Below are 18,011 nucleotides of genomic sequence, written 5' to 3' on the forward strand. Positions count from 1 at the left end.
AAACATATTTCGTTTCTAACAATTCGAGCGTCTGAGACTCGATTTTGCCCTGCGAAAATGCACTTGGAACTCGAGTGTCTGAAACTCGATTTTGAAACTCGAGTTTCAGACACTCGAGTTCCAAATGCATTTTCGCAGGGCAAAATCGAGTCTCAGATGCTCGAATTGTTAGAAACGAAATATGTTTCAAATCTTGCCTAACTAATGATATTGTTTGAAAATTTTGGTTATTTTTTAATAAAATCCCACAAACTCGTGCTAATGAAGTGGAAGATAGCAAGGACAATCGCTTTCATACAAATCACTCACAATTTTTTCTTTCACCACTCCTCCCTCGACCACTCTCTCTTGTGCTTTAGTTGGCTCATTGAACCTGTGTCTTATAGCGTGGTGGTAAAAAGTAATTTTCATTGTACAAACCATGAGTTCAAATCAGGGACGGACGCAGGATTTCAAGCTAGGGGAGGCCGAAAATAAGCGAAAAAAAAAAATTTCAGGAGGTTGGTGCAGACCTTTTTCAATGAAGCCTGTCAAATTTCATCACGTTGATTAACATGATATTCTCATATTTGTTTGCGTGTTCCGAGATCATAATCCAAAAATTCAAAATCAACTCTTTAAAATTGTGTTTAAGAGATTGGAATATCAACATTTTCCGAAATTGGGAAATGCATATTTTCTAGAATTGAAACATCCACATTTATAATAACTACTTATAAAAAAAAATTTTTAAAAAAAATCTATTAACAACTATATAGCAGAATAATCATTAAACCAATATAGAAAAAAAGTATAAATAAAGTAAAAAAAAAAAATGGACGAGGCTCACTCGTTTAAAACTTTAAACCCGGTACTCTCTACAATCAAACTCTATATTTTCTCCAATAAAAAATACTACTTATTAAGCTCACAATTTCACAATCCCCACTTTCCTCCACAAAACCCAACTCAGCTACCAAACCCAAAAAAAAAAAAAAAAAAAAAAAAAATCCATTCCTTCTTTAACTGAAAGAAGAGAAAGAAAGAAAAATGTTATTTAACTGAAAGAAGAGAAAGAAAGAAAAAATGTTATCTCTACTTCATCACTCTTAATCTTATTGCTCATCATCAGCTATTCACCTCTCACTTCTCATTCCTCTTTGAAACTGAATTTCTTCCCAAGCTCTCGAATCCCTGCCTCCCAAAACGCCATCGTAAGCAAAGCAGCTCAGTTCCTCTTTGAAAAAATTTCAATTTCAGAGATGTAATTTGGTGGAGCTGTTGAAGAACAAGAACGAAAAGCTGTTGAAGTACGAGATGGGTCTCACAACTTGCAAGCATCACGGCGTGGGCGTGGGCGGCGGCGTCACGGCGTCACGGCGACACGGTCTCCGTCTCTCTGAGTACTCTCTATCTCTACTGTGTCTCGCCTCTCACTTCCCTTTCTTTTCTTTTCTTTTTTTCTTTTCTTTTCTTCGTTTTTTGCTTTCTCCATTTGGTTTTGGACTGCTGAGGGTGAGAGCTGAGTTTTTTTTTAAGATTTACATGGGTCATGGGCTCATTGGTTGGCCGGATGATGGGCTGGGGTTCATGATTTTTGGAAGGGGGCCCTGAGTTTGGATGATGGGCTAAGGTTCATGATTTTTGGGAGGGGGGCTAAGCTAAAAACTCAAGGGCCTAAGTGCTTTCTTTTAAAAATTTTACTTGCTAAAAAAAAAAAAAAAAATTTGGGCCTAGGGGGGGCCTGGGCCCCCTTAGCCCTCTACCTGGGTTCGTCCTACGTAAAAACTAGTTTAAGTTGTTTAACCCACTCTTTAAGTAATTCTCTTTTATAAATTTTTGTTTTCTTAATGGTATTTTTAATAATCCATCAAGGTTGTTATAACAATATTCTTTTTTCTTTTTCTTTTTTCCTGATTGGGTTGTTTATAATCATGTCATTCACATGCTTTCGTGGCAAGTACATATTTGAATACAGCACCAAATCATAAAAATCCTATTAATCTTTCTTTTTCTCTTTCTTTTCTATGCGGCTTGTTTATGTGATATAGATTGACAGGTTACACATAAGTCCACGTTATGTGCCTTTTCTTTTTTAATTTCTCATTTTTTTCATGAAAACTAAAATATTAAAATTTTCCATACATTAATTGCAAACTGTAATGAATAAACTATGTCATAATTTTATTATCTCATCATCGATAAGTACTGGTACACTGAAAATAGAATTGTTGTAATGAAATAAAAAGTGTAACATTAATTTTATTTTTTATTTATTTATTTATTTTTTTTACATTCTCTAAGGTGATGTAGGGATGTGCATAGTTTAAGTTTATAGGTTTGGCTTACATCTAATACTTTTTTAACTGGAATTTCGTTTTGTTTTGACTAACTAAATAAAATGTGAAGATCAAAACCTACTACCACTTGTCATTTTGTATTTAAATCAAAATGAGACATTCAGTTAAAAATGTATTGGAGGTAAGCCAAACCTTAAGTTAATTGGTTTAGAATTAGGGTTTTTTTTTAAATACAACTTGACTTCTTCGAGTTGAGAAATCTCCAACCCAATCCGTTTAGTTGGGGTCACTTTGTCATAAATTTGGGTTTTTATTCAATTATTTAAACTCATAATTCAATAAATTATTACAATTTACATAATCAAGTTTAATATTCTAATTTAATAAAAACTCAAAATAGAAAAATAAACCAAACCAAAAGAAAATTTTAATTAAGTCATAAAATTTAAAAGAAATCAAATTAACAAACATGAAATACATGTTTATAAAAAATATTTTTAAAAAAAAAACTATTAAAAAAAGTAGGTTGGGACAAGTTACTTGGGTTGAAAATTATGCCAATCCAAACTCAACCTAACCCAAAGTCCCAAACCTAAAAAGCAATTAGGACGCAATCATACTACAAGAAATTTGATTATTTTCAACGATTGAAACTTACTAGAAACTGTCGAAAATAGTATTTTTTACGGATGAAATGACTGTCGAGAACTACCATTAAAAACTATATCAAGAATGTTTTTCTACAGCCTATGCAACCATTGAAAAAAAATGTTATACTTTTATCAACGGTTAATAAAAGTCGAAGTATGGGTATCTTGAGATAAATTTAAACGGTTTGCAAACGTTGAAATAAGCATTTTCTTTATAAAATAAAAAATAAAAAAAATTGGATGCGCTCTTTCACATTGATCAAAATTTAATAATCTAATTCAAAATATAAACATAAACACAATTATGCAATTCCAAATTGAATTACAACAATCAATAAACTATTCTTTTTTTAACACAATGAAACAAACAGTACAAATCAACACAACTCAACTACTCTGCCTACTGCCATTTACATTCTTAAATTAATCACTACATGCTACACAAAACATTTGTTGAATAGTACACTTAAAATCCTTGTACACTAAAAAGTATTTGGAAATTTAATTAAAATAGAACACTTATAACACTTGGTTTTCACACAAAAATTTAGCCAATAATCTAAAACCTAACTGTTGGTAACACAAAGAAAGAAAGAAAATAATGAAAATCTCAACTTTTTCATAACTTGTTGAGAAGATAAGTTGTGAATAATGAAACATTACTTTCACATAACTCCATCATTAACAACATATTTAATTATTATCTACCAATCAAAATATGTCATTTCAATAGTTATGAAAAAATGGTTATGAACTTTTTGTTTCACTAGACTTTTGAGAGAGAGAGAGAGAGAGAGAGAGAGAGAGAGAGAGAGAGAGAGAGGTATCAAGTGAAAAGCAAAGAAAGAAATTCATCTACACTAATATGCTCTCATCAAATTATAACTTGATTTTTTTTTTTTTTGAGAGAGTTTCAATCTATGGCATCTGCTTCTAATGATAGCTCTTTATCATCAGACCAAAACACCAATCAGTTTTTGATGTAGGCGGGGATTGAACTCCAGATCTCTTATTTAACTATGAGAGAATTTACCAATTGAGTTAACTAGAACTCACAAATTATAACTTAATGTAAGGTTAAAAAGGTTATAACTTAATGTAGAATAATGTCCTTAGGTTTAGGTAGGTGTTCAAGTTTGGTGGTTGTTTATGCTAAAATTTGCAATAAAATTGTTAATAAACAAATTCCAAATAAATAGATATATGAGTTGAGTTCAAATTACATTTGGAATAACTTTTAGCAATATTATACCATTTAATATATATATATATATAAATGTATCATTGGATTACATTTCTTCCTATATACTTCATACTTCCAAAGTTTCAAGATGACCAGAGATCAATATATCCCATTATAAAAAGTTCAAATTTCAAGTTTTTTTTTTTCTTTTTTAATTTCAAAATTATATATGGACTTAACAGTAATAACATTTGATTAACATGAAATTTGGGTGTGTTAAAGAAGAATGAAAATTTATGATTCAACTGTGAAAATTTTAAAATATTAAAATATAATAAAAAGTTATAAGACGGTGTTAGAGCATTTGCAGCAGTGAAGCTAAAAAGCTATAATGCTATTTTAGCTCCACCAATATACCAAAAAAGCCTTGCAGCAGTGGAGGCATACTTAAAATTTTTTGCTGATTTGCTACAGTGCACATTTATAAATAGATGTGCACTGTAGCACACATCTAAAAAAAAATAATTAATTTTTTATTCAACCCCCTATTAAAATAATCTCACCGTCTCTCTCATCAGCTCCCATCTCTCTCATCTCTCTCTTCAAGCTCTCATCTCCTAGTCCACCCGTCGCCGTCACCGTCCACGCCGTCCCAGCCCATGCCGTCCCACGCCGTCGCCCTCCCAGCCCACGCCTCAGCCACACGCCGTCGCCCTCCCAGCCCACGCCTCAGCCCACGCCGTCCACGCCATCCCGTCCCAGGCCATTGCCGTCCCACGCCATCCCGTCCCACGCCGATCAGCACTTTTTGTTTTTTTTTTTTTTTTTTTTTCCTGGTGTGGCTGTGGTGTGGTAGGTGGTTGGTTGATTTTTTTTTTCTTTTGTTGTGGGTGGTGGTGGTGGTGATGGTGGTGGTGGTGGTGGTTGTTGTGGTTGTGGTTGTGTGTGTGGGGCTGTGATGTGTGGACTTGGTTAATTTTTTTTTCTTTTGTTGTGGGCTGTGGTGGTGGTGGTGGTGGTGGTGGTTGTGGTTGTGGTTGTGTGTGTGGGGCTGTGATTTTTCTTTTGTTATGGGCTGTGGTGGTGGTGGTGGTGGTGGCGGTGGCGGTGGTTGTGGTTGTGGTTGTGTGTGGCTGTGATGTATGAGTGTAGTGAATATATTATTTTATTATAGTGAGATATTATTTTATTGTAGTAGATATATTATTTTATTGTAATGTTTATATTATTTTATTGCGTTGAAAGCTAAAATAGATTCACTGTTGCAGTATGGGTGTAGCTAAAATAGATAAAGTAACTTTTATTGGTGCAATAGCTAAAATTATAGATGCACTGCTGTGAATGCTCTTACATGAATAAAGACTTATGGTAATTGTAACTTGTAGATTGACGATATTTAGTCATAACCTTGCATGTACATTAGTAAAAAAAAAAATGAAGAAGAATCATGCTACGTAATTTTCATTTACAATGAATTTTCAGAACAAATCATGCCTAATCTTCTAACATCAATTGATCAACCTGTAGGATAGATCTGAACATGGGTGTAGATCAGAAAATTACAATATTTTTTTACAACCTGTTGAATGATTTGGAGCAAGCGTAATGAAGCCCGAAGCCAGCCAATGCTATAGAATATTTAGAAGCTAAATCTGCTAGCCACACTTAGAAGACATACTTGCGTTTTCTTTATAGGATTTATTTCTTGTAGCAATTGTAATAGTTGTTTTGGGGAATTAGATAGGTGTAAGGACATGTTTTGCAGCCAAAACCCAAGATGTATGAGATTTTGGTCCAGTGAGCCCAGTACAATAAATTTGTAGAGAGTGGGTTGGAGAACTAAGCCCTAATGAATTTGACAACGGTTAGTATGGATTTAAAAGATGATCAAATAAGAACAAGAAAAAATAGGGCTCAATGAATTTTATGTTCGAGGAGGTCTTTTTGTCATATAAATCAGCAGTAGTTGGATATAAGTACAATTTTGATTGCTACAGTATTCTTTTCCTATTTTTCCGATCCCCCCTCTCGTGAAGGGTATCTTACATTATGTAGATCCTCTTGGACCATCTTGATTCTACATCTATTGATCATTTGAACCCTTACTTGAGTGTCTGTCTCATCAGACACTTTCTTTGGCTTTTTATGAGTTGCAGTAGCCAATGCAGTACTGTTCAGGGGTCTTTTCCACATAAATGCTGCTAGAAAAGTAGTTGTCATGCATTCAATGTGGTGGTAGCAGCTTTTTAGCAGATATTTTGGGTTCCCTTCGTTCTCGTATGTTTGTAAGGCTCGTTCCTATCATCGAAGCTTCTTGGAAGGTCACTTCAATCTATAGGGCCTACATCTAATCTGCGTTTAGCTTATCCGAGGAGGCATTCCCCTTCGGATCACCATCCCACTTACATCCGGCTCCTTAAGTCATGAGTTTGAGCCATTTATTTCTATTCGTTCATCCTCGGACTACTAATGCTTTCGATTAACGCCCAGGGCCCAATATCTGATTTGGGCCCTTCACCCTACAATAGCCCCTCAAAATTCCAAATTTTCCCTCTTATCCAAGGAGAAAATTGGGGTTTTGACTTTTAAAAGATAACACCAACTGATTTCTTGATTCGCACATGCAGGAGTGCCATTCAACGCACCCCATAATTGCCACTGACGCCTCGAAACTCGCAAGACACCATTAATTGCTCTAGGCGGCACTATGTTCCCCAGATCTAACGGTGAGGCGTAGATCCAATGATTGATCTTTTTCTTGGAATTTCGAGCGGGATAACTCCTACTCATTTTCACCCTCTATATAAATCCTTGAGGGAAATCATTTTCCCCTCATTTTTATGAACTCTTAAGCTCTCCAGAAATCCCAAGCATTCAAACTCACAAAGCTTTCTAAGTTACTAAGCTTTCCACACCTTTTCCCTGAGAAATCTTTGAAAATTTCTCTAAAGGTTTCAGGGACCATCATACATCTTAGTTTTTCGTAAGTTTTTATCTCTTTAAACCTCTCTTTTTCTCCTTGGCCTTCCAGTTCTTATTTCTCCATTTATCACTTTCGGTGGTTTCCCTTTGGCTTGTTTAGATGGGCAGATTTAAGCATCTAGTGAACTCCCCTGCTAAAATAAAGGCATTTAAGGAAAAATATCACATACCATAGGAAGTTGCCTTGCAATACTATTCCCCAGAACAAATACTAACAAACCGAGAAAAGGGAGAAGTCGTTATCCCAATGATAGCTTTTATGGAAGGGGGAATGACCCTCCCTATGGGTCGGATAACACATGACTACTTTATCAACCATAAGATATGCTCCCACCAATGCGTGCCCAAACTATTTAGGATCTTGGGTATTATTGATGCTCTCAATGAGCATCTGGGATTGCAGCTCACCTGGCACGATGTGGTCCGCATGTACAAGTGCCACTCCTTAAAAAACGCGAGATATTACCTAAAGTCCTGCTCAGATGTTGTCAGACTAGTATCATGTCTACCTAAGTCTAACAAGGGTATGAAAGATGACTATCTGATAGCCTCAGGAGCATGGCATAATGGCCTTCATTGCCCCGTCCGAGAAGGAGTGCCAGGTAAGGTACCTTAAAGTTAGGCTCCTTAGCAAGAGATTTAGACTCTCTAACTTTGACCCTTTTTGCTCCTTTTTGTTTTGATTTCTTCTAATGATGGATTCCTAATTTCTAATCATGTTCCACTCCTCAGCTATTTTTGCATATAAGAGGTAGATAGCTCTTAGGCTTAGCTTAACCAATGTTGCGGCTCTTAATTACTTATTGAGATCAGAAATCTTTGTAAGTGAGGATAGACAACTCCGAGCCATCCACCTAATTTTGGACTTTCAACCTATTTCGGAAATGTATTAGAAGATAGGCCACGCCATAAGGGCAGGTGACCCCAGATTGGCCCGGATTGACGTGTCACAGCCTAGTTTTCTATCCCAAGACGATTTTCCACCGGTCGTGCATCCATACCAATAGAACCTTCCACTGATAGTACAACCATTTTAGCAGGTTTTGCCTGAAGTAACAGTAGAAGGAGAAGAGATTGCCTCCTCGAATTCCTCACTCAAAGAGGAAATTGACAAATTTCGTTTCGAGGAAGAAGAGACTAAGGGAGTGCAAGTAATTCCCGTCTCGAACGCCGAGGACGAACCTGATAGGCAATCCAGCATCCACGTTCCAATCCTTGTGGTTTCTCATCCAGATGATACTTTCGAGGAAGAGGAAGGTGAGTTGGCTTCAAACTGAGGCAACAAGAGTCTGAGAGACCTCATGGTTGCAAGGGGGAAAGTTTCAACTTTAAAGGAAACCACCAAGTCCCAAGTGTCGCCTACACTTCCTCCTGCTCCTCCACTTCCCATCGATCTCGGGTTGAAGGCCATTCCAGACTTGAAGAAGAAAAGGCCACTTCAGGAGCTTGAAGATGTGGAGGTAGGTCCTCAGAAAAGGTTTAAGCAACAGAAGGTGGCTAAAGACCCCCATGACAAGAGGTCCACCTCCGTGGACAGTCGGGAAGAGCAAAATCAGGCCGAGGTGCGCCTCCAACAGCGTACCTAGCCCCCTTGGCTGGACGTAGATGGGGCTGCCATCCCTTAGAATGCCTCGATCAAGGACTTCCAAAGAGGCCATGCTGGTTACATCGCTGAAGACTGAGCAGCCTTTTCCCCTCCCCTGAGACATGGAGGCCTATAGGTGTTTCAAGCAGAACGACCTGTTCTTGTCCCTGAAGAGGGATCTTGCTATAGTAAGCAATTTGTCATACCCTTGAACTTAAATGCGAAGCTACACTTTTATCTTTCCTTTACTTTTTCACTCAGGTTATTCTTTCGTTGTTCTTATGCAGGTTACTCAACAAGTTTTTGTAGCCGAGGAGTAAGTCCGCGACGCCCGTAATGAAGCCAACGCTGAGGCTCTCTTCCATGCTGAGTTTGAGAAGTCCACGGGGCTTTTAAACAAGAGCTGGCAGAATTGTCTAAGAAGCTAAAGGAAGCGATCCAGTTTCAGAATAATGCCAAGGTAGGTCTAAAGACCGCGGAAAGGCAAGACGAGGATCACCACCAACAACTGCACCTGACCGAGATAGATCTGGCCATTCAAAGGTAGCTGGTCATAGATCTAAAGACTGAGTTGCAGAAGACCAAGGAGGCAGTAGAGGCCGAAAAGCAAGTAGCCTATGCCCTCGGCATGGAGCAGACACAGGCCAAGCTTACTGAGGAGCTTGTTAAGGTGTGCAGGGACTATTGCGACACAACATGAGATGAGGCCCTAAATATTGCAGGAGTCCCTGCAGACTTTAACATAAAGGCAACCTAGGAGTAGATACTACCATCCAAATATTCACGAGGTTCCAGGTGCTATCCCTCCCTCTACCACTACTCCGGAGTCCTTAAAGCAGCCATTTGCTGCCCAGGCTGCTCTCCCCCTCCCTGAGGCTACGAAAGGACCTAGCCAAACTAGTGATCAAGGCCAAGGGGCTGAGGGGGTCAAGGACAAGGGTAAAAGCAAGGAGGCTAAGTCCTCCTCAGTGGCCAAGGATGTTGCTAAGGCCAATGCGAAGGAGATAGAGGCCAAGACCAAGAAGACTGTCCCTCAAGCCAAGGACGCTCCTGCCTTACAGCCGAGCCAACAAGTAGATCCCTCCAAGGCCAAGTAGTACTTAGGATTTAATTTGCAATTTTTTTTGTAGTATTTTTTTTTAATGACATTTTGTCAATGTGTAAAATGTATTCCCCCCTTCTTCTTTTTTTTATTAATGAATGAGTTTTCCTTTCTATCTCTTGTGTCTTTGCTTTACATGCTTTCAAGCTTACTGTCATTTGCAAATAAACTTGACCTGTTGCCACTTTAGTTCTAATAAAAACTAACAACAATACCTTGACACCAGTGTAAGTAATTTGACTAAGTACCAACAATGAATCATTTACCTTATATTTGCACTGCGAACTGCTCTTTCTGTAATGAGGGCTGAATCTAATAAAGACAAGTAATAAACTTACACTTGGATAAATAATTAAGGATTTTAGCTTACTCAGAGCTACCAATCTGAGGAGTTAGTTATAACTTTAGATTTATCTTGACACTTAGTGAGAATCGAACAGATAACACAGTGTTAATTTTACCAAAGTATGCAATCCAAGGAGCTTTACATAGCTTAGGTTCAGTTTAAACACTTATAAAAGATGTCATAGTGTATTAATTTCCCCAAAGTATCTAGTCCAAGGACTTTAGGCATGACTAAGGTTCAGTTTAAACACTTATAAAAGATGTCATAATGTATTAATTTCCCTAAAGCATCTAGTCCGAGGACTTTAGGTATGACTAAGGTTCAGTTTAAACACTTATAAAAGATGTCATAGAGTATTAATTTCCCCAAAGCATCTGGTCCGAGGACTTCAGGCATGACTAAGGTTCAATTTAGACACTTATAAGGAGAAGAATAATAGGAAGTACAATGACTTTATATAACAACTGGACATATTTGATAAAGGAAACTACCATTAATAATAATACCAGCCACCGAGGTGATACAATATGGTCATTCCCAATTAGGCCTTAACTTTCCTCACGCTAAGTTTTTTGCAATACCCAGAACTTTTCTCAACACCAAATCACTAGGTGCTAAAGGTCTCAGCTTCACATTGGCATCATAACCATGCTCGAGCTTATGTTAGTAGTACGCCAATTGGACCATTGCATTTTCCATTCTCTCTTCAATCAAGTCTAAACTCTTCTTTAGTAACCCGTTGTTAGTGATCGGATTAAATGATCTGGTTCTTAACGTTGGGAAGCCAGTTTCCAAAGGAATAACAGCCTCAGCCCCATTAGTCATTGAAAAGGGGGTCTTCTTAGTTGACTTGCGAGGCGTGGTCCGATATGTCCAGATGACATGCGACAGCTCTTCTACCCACTTTTCCTTCGTACCATCCAACCTCTTCTTGAGTCCATTCACCATAACCTTGTTAACAGCCTTGGCTTGCCCATTCCCCTAAGGATAAACTGAGGTAGAGTATCTATTCGTAATTCCCAAGTCACAGTAGTATCTCTTAAAAGACTTGCTATCAAATTGCAGGTCATTGTCAGAGATGAGGTTACGTGGGACTCTGAATTATGTGACAATGTTTTTCCAAACAAACCTCTTGGCATCTACGTCTCTGATGTTTGCTAGGGGCTCAGCTTTTACCCACTTAATGAAGTAATCCATGCCAGCTAGTAGGTATCTCTTGTTTCCTGCTGCCTTGGAAAAATGGCCTACAATGTCTAAGCTCCATTGAGTGAATGGCTAAGGGCTAGACAGAGGATTAAGGACTCCCCCCAATTGGTGTATGTTTGGTGCGAATCTTTGGCATTGGTCGCACTTCTTTACATATTCTTGTACTTTCTTTTGCATATTTGGTCACCAATAATCTTGAGTGATGGTTTTGTGCGCCAAAAATTTGCCTCCAATATGACTTTCACAAATCCCTTCATGTACCTCTTCAAATAGTAGCTCGGTTGCTTCAGGGTGTATACATAGCAAGTATGGCCTAAAAAAAGAGTGTTTATACAATTTCTGATCCTCGGACAGTCAAAACCGAGGAGCCTTCCTTCGTACTTTGTCAGCTTCTGATCTCTCCTCGGGTAGGATATCATCCCTCTGGAATAGTACTATAGGGTCCATCCAGTTAAGCCCCACCCTAACATGGTGAACATGAACCACCTCTCTGTTCACCTCTGTGGGCTGGCGCAAGTCTTCCACAAGGATGGCCCGGGATAAACTTTGTTTTGAGGAGTTTGCAAGTGTGGCTAGGGAATCAGCATGTGTATTTTTGCTTCTAGGGACATGCAACAGGTTGAAAGATTCAAAGTTGGACTGCAGACGTCTAACCTGACTTAAATACCCTTGCATTCTTTCATTTTTTGTCTCAAATTCTCCTTTCACTTGGCCGATGACTAATCTTGAGTTCGAGAACATCTCTACTGCCTTTCCGCCTATTTTTTGAACCATGGTCATTCCCACCAACAGAGCCTCATATTCGGCTTTGTTATTTGTGGCCAAAAATCCCAACCTTAATGATTTCTCAATAGTGATTTTCTCGGGTGAGACCAGAACTAGCCCCACTCTGGACCTCTTCTAATTTGCTACACCATCAACATATACCTTCTAGAATTGAGGTTCTTGCAGGGAGATTGTGCCAACTGATTTTCCATCCATGTTTTGTGTCGCTGCTACTTCTTCTAATAGGGGTTCGGCAAACTCAGCCACTAGGTCCACGAGGACCTGGCCCTTGACAGAGGTATGAGGCATGTACTTGATATCAAAAGCCCCTAGAACTATGCCCTATTTAGCAATCTTTCTTGTGTAATCAGCACCTCGAAGTATGACTTTAAATGGAAGCTGAGTGAGGACGACAACTATATGTGCTTGGAAGTAATGGGGCAACTTTCGTGTACCATGCACTATCGCTAAGATGACTTTCTCCAGTGGTAGATAACGAACCTCGACCTTATTTAGTGATTTGCTCACGTAGTAAATTGGCCATTGTATGCTACGATCAACTCGTATTAACACCAAACTTACAGCATGAGGGGCTACAACAATGTAGGCAAACATGACCTCATCCATTTCAAGGCTGGACATGATAGGTGGCCAAGATAGATATTCTCTAAGTTGCTAGAAAGCCAAGGCACACTCCTCGGTGCACTCAAACCCCTTCCACTTGTTCATTAGTAGGAAGAAGGGTCTGCATCTATCCGCTGACCGAGAGATAAACCAGTTCAAGGTAGCGGTCATTTCGGTCAGTTTTTGGACTTCCTTTAAATTCTAAGGTGGTCGTAAATTGTTAATGCCCTTAATTTGATTTGAATTGACCTCAATTCCCCTGTGGGTTACCATATAGCCTAAGAACTTGCTTGATCCCATACCGAACGAGCACTTGGAAGTGTTTAGGCGCAACTTGTGTTTCTTAAGAACTTCAAAGATGTTTCTGAGGTCTCCCACATGCTCAGACACTATCTTGCTCTTCACCACCATGTCGTCTATATAGACTTCAATACTCTTACCCAACTGTGATTCGAACATCCTCGTCATCATCCTTTGGTAGGTAGACTCAATGTTTTTCAAACCGAATGACATCACTTTGTAGTGGTAATTCCTAACGGGGGTGACGAAAGCAGTCTTTTTCTGACCATCCGGGACTAGTGTTATTTGGTGGTATCCTTGAAAGGCATCCAGGAAGTTCATCCGAGGATGACCTACAGTTGCATCCACCAGCTGGTCTATTCTAGGCATAAGGAAGGGGTCTTTTGAGCAAGTCTTGTTTAGATCTGTGAAGTCTACACACATTCACCATTTTTCACTCTTCTTTTTCATCACCACAGTATTGGCCAACTATTTAGGGAAAAACACCTCCTTAATAGCCCTCGCCTATTTTAATTTCATTATCTCATCTTTGACAGCATCAGAGTGATCCCTGGACGAGCACCGAGGTGGTTGCTTTTTGGGGGTGATCGAAGGGCTAATGTTTAAATGATGACAGATGAAGCTTGGATCCACCCCTGGGGTCTCGTAAGCATTCCATACGAACACGTCAATATTTTTTCTAAGAAACTCTACCAGTTCTTCCTTCTCTAGAGGAAGTTGCTAAGCCCTAATCTGAAAGAATTTCTCTGGATCATCACCAATAACGACCGTTTCCAAATCCTCACATTTTGCCTTCTCGGCTGACCCATCGATAAGCAACGTCGGAGCTTTCAATTACTATAAGCCTCCTTCAGCAGAGGCCGATGACTCAGCTTCGAGCTGATGTAAGATGGCAGCCACCAGGCACTGCTTGGCCATGGATTGACTTCCCAGGATCTCCTTAACCTAGCCCTCGGACGAATATTTCACCTTCTAGTACAGAATAGAAGAAACGACTCCTAGAATATGAAGCCAAGGTCTGGCCACAATGGCTGTGTAGGGTGAATAAGTATCCACCACGATGAAATCCACCTCCACCACTTCTAAACTAGTTTGTACAGGTAGTCTAATTTGTCCCTTTGGAATGACAACCTTCCCATCAAAGCTTACCAAGGGTGAATTATAGGCTGTTAGGTCCTCGGGTTTCAAATTTAGCCCCTTGTACAGGTCAGGGTACATAATCTTAGCACCGCTACCCTGGTCCTCCAACACCCTCTTTACATTGTACCCCCCAATCCTGAGTGTGACCACCAAAGCCTTATCATGGGATTGGATGGTTCCGATCTTATCCTTGATTGAAAAGCCTAGAATTAGTTGGATTTCTATTCTAACCTTCTTTGGCTCTGGATTAGCACCCTCGGCAGATAGCCGAGCCACAGACATCACCCTAGAAGGGCAGGAACCAGTCCTCCCTGGAGTAGCGAAGATGACATTTATTATTCCCAAAGGGGGTCTTGAAGTATCATCTTTTTGGGATTCTGAGTTTTTATGGCCCTTCTGGCCGCTGGAGTGGTGCAAGAGTTGCTTTAATTTTCCTTCACGGACGAACTAGTCTAGGTGATCCCACAAACTTCTACAATCTTCCGTGGTGTGTCTATGGTCTTAGTGGTATTGGCAATAGAGGTTTTGATTGCGCCTTGAGGGGTTTCCTGCCATTTTATTTGGTCATTTAAAGAATGACTCATTCCTAATCTTCTCTAGAATTTGACGCACTGGCTCTTGGAACACAGTGTTGACTGCCTGAGGATTGGTAGATCCTGACCGCCCAGCAAAATCTCTCTGTGGTCGAATGTTATTGTACCGGTCTGACCTAAAATCCCTCCTCTCCTGAGGGATAACTTTATCCTTTCCTTTCCCCTGCTATTGATCTTCCTCAACCTTTTTATACTTGTTAATTCAGTCCATAAGTTGGCGCACACTGGTGACAAGTTTGCCAGTTAAAGATTTCCTCTAGTCGTGCTTGGTTGGGAGGCCGATCTTTAAAGGTACTAATGGCTATGTCATCAAAGTCACCATCTATCTTGTTGAACATTTCCCAGTATCTGTCCGAGTATGTTTTCATGGTTTCTCCCTCTTGCATGCTTAAGGATAACAGGGAAGCCAAGGACCGAGGGACCCTGCTACAGGTGATGAACCAAAAACCAAACGCCTGGGTGAGCTCCTTAAAGGAACTTATGGAATCTGCCCTCAGGCGGTCAAACCATCTCATCGCAACGGGTTCCAGACTGGATGGGAAAACCTTGCACATCAAGGTTTCATCCTTGGAATGGACAGCCATTCTCTGATTGAAGTAGCTCACATGTTCCATGGGGTCTATTCTACCATTGTATATGGGGCGTAAATGCATTTTTAGTTCCTATGTTTTGGTTTTTTTCCATTTTAGTCCCTACATTTTATTTTTGCCACTTTTAGTCCCTAAAACTAATTTACATGTTCCATTTTGGTTCTTTTCGTCAATCAACCGACGGAAATTGCTGAGGTGGCAGCCGGAAGAATTAAAATATTATAAAAGATGCCACATCACCCTGACACGTCAGCATCTATTTTTTTTTTTGGTAAATAATTTGTAAATTTTAACTAAATAAAAAAATAAAATTTAAAAATACAAACTCAAATTTAAAAAACAAGAACACAAGAACAGAGACCCAGAAAATTAGACCCAACAACATGAATTCAAAATTAAACTCATTGAATCAACTTCCTTTCCCACTTAAAATCAAATCAATAATGCAATAAAATTTGAGAAGAGAACAAAGACCCATGCTGAAAACCCATCAATTTTTCTGGTTCTTCCCCAAAGATTCATAGCCAAAATCATAAAATCAAAGAAACCCAGAAATCTCAAACACTCAAAAACCCAGAAACCCAAAAACTCAAGGGATTAAGTGTGAAACCCTCCACTGCCACCAACATGAAGCTGCAGATGCACTGATACCCACAACAAAAATTCAAAGCAAAACCAAAACTTACATCCAATTTGAGAGAGAGAATCAGAACACCCAAAGACCCATTGCCACCAAATCGCCACCTACATCAGTAGCAACCTCCTTAAACCCACAGTGAACCCATCCCCACAAACAACACAGCAATCCTCCACCGCCGCCACCATGAATCTTGCATCAATACCCACAACAAAAATTCAAAGAAAAACCAAAACCCACATCCAATCTGAGAGAGAGAATCAAAGTGAGAGACAGAGGATCGAAATGAGAGAGAGAGAGGATCCACCATCGCCGCCGCTCTAAAACACCACGCCGTCGCTGCCGATCTCCAAAACACCACCATGAATCTTACATCAATACCCACAACAAAAATTCAAAGAAAAACCAAAACCTACATCCAATTTGAGAGAGAGAATCGAAGTGAGAGAGAGCATCGGAATGAGAGAAAGAGAGAGAATCCACCATCACTGCCGCTCCAAACCACCATGCTGTCGCCGCCGATCTCCAAAACACCACGCTGTTGTCGCCGATCTTCTAGTCCATGCTGCCGATTTTGTCTCCGGTCCACGCCGATCTGAGAGAGACACTGAATCAGAGAGAGGGGAGAGAGAAAGGAAGATGAGAAATGAGAGAGAGGAGTCACTGTGTGATTCAAAGAAGAGAGAGAAAAAAGTGATATTTTAATTGAATTTGTGTGATTGGTCTGATTTTCTGTGTCTATGTTCTTGTGTTCTTGTTTTTTAAATTTGAGTTTGTATTTTTAAATTTTCTTTTTTTATTTAGTTAAAATTTACAAATTATTTACCAAAAAAAAAAAAGATGCTGACGTGTTAGGGTGATGTGGCATTTTTTATAATATTTTAATTCTTCCGGCTGCCACCTCAGCAATTTCCGTCGGTTGATTGACGGAAAGGACCAAAATGGAACGCGTAAATTGGTTTTATGGACTAAAAGTGGAAAAAATAAAATGTAGGGACTAAAATGGAAAAAAGTCAAAACATAGGGACTAAAATTGCATTTACGCCTTGTATATGGTGAAAGTGGGCTGAGTGAATCGTCGAGGAAGTTTAGCCCCTTCGATTTTGTGCATGAAGGGTGACTTGGAGATTTGGTTCAAGGCCCTACTCATAGCGTTGTTTCCCATGCAAAACGAGGCGAGCTTCTGACCCTTCGTTCTCGATGGTGTTCTTCCTCGTAGGAGAAAGATTCGCTAGGCGGGGTTCGAGACCTTCGCCTATAACTGACATCCCTTTTGTCATCAGAAGAAACATCTGAGTTAGAGGGGGTTCGCCTTCGTCGTGCATAGCGCAACTCTCTCTTTAACTAGTCAATCTCCAGTTGCATGCCCTTGTTACTCTTTGCATGGGAGATATGGCTTCCACCTCGAGGTTGACTCCTATCAGTATATGTGGTATGCACACTTCCTTCACGATCATCTCTCCACTCAAGGTTGACAAAGGGATCGCCATGCTAGGACCCCATAGACTCGGCTTGGTGTGGACCTGATCTTACCATAGTTAGGAATGGCAACGGGTCGGGTTCGGGCCGAGTTTTTTCATACCCGGACCCGACCTGTGGGTCTGTCCTGAAAACCCAGACCCGGCCCATTTATTAAACGGGTTTTTTTCTTAGCCCCAAACCCAACCTATCGGGCACTCGCAGGCCCTGCAGCCATGCCATTATTTGGGCCCAAACCATGGCCCAATCCCAAAAAAAAAAAAAAAAAAAAAAAAAATTTTGACTGAAGCCTCTGCCGTGGCCCAATAATTTTTTTAAAAAATGTTTACCCATATTCAAGGCTTGAACTTGAATCTGGGCAAACATAAAGAGGAAAAGAGGAAAAGAATTTAAAAAAAAAAAGGATTGCAAATAGTTATGGGCAAATAATTTAAACTAAATCCAATCAAAGATCTCTTTCTATCATTAATTCAGTAAAAAAATGGATCAAATATGTTTGATTGCTTGAAAACAGAACAAGAAAAGGAAGATAATTGATGGCTCTGATACA

Source organism: Quercus suber, unplaced genomic scaffold (genome assembly GCF_002906115.3).
Source record: "Quercus suber isolate HL8 unplaced genomic scaffold, Cork oak 2.0 scaffold_480, whole genome shotgun sequence".
Lineage (NCBI taxonomy): Eukaryota > Viridiplantae > Streptophyta > Magnoliopsida > Fagales > Fagaceae > Quercus > Quercus suber.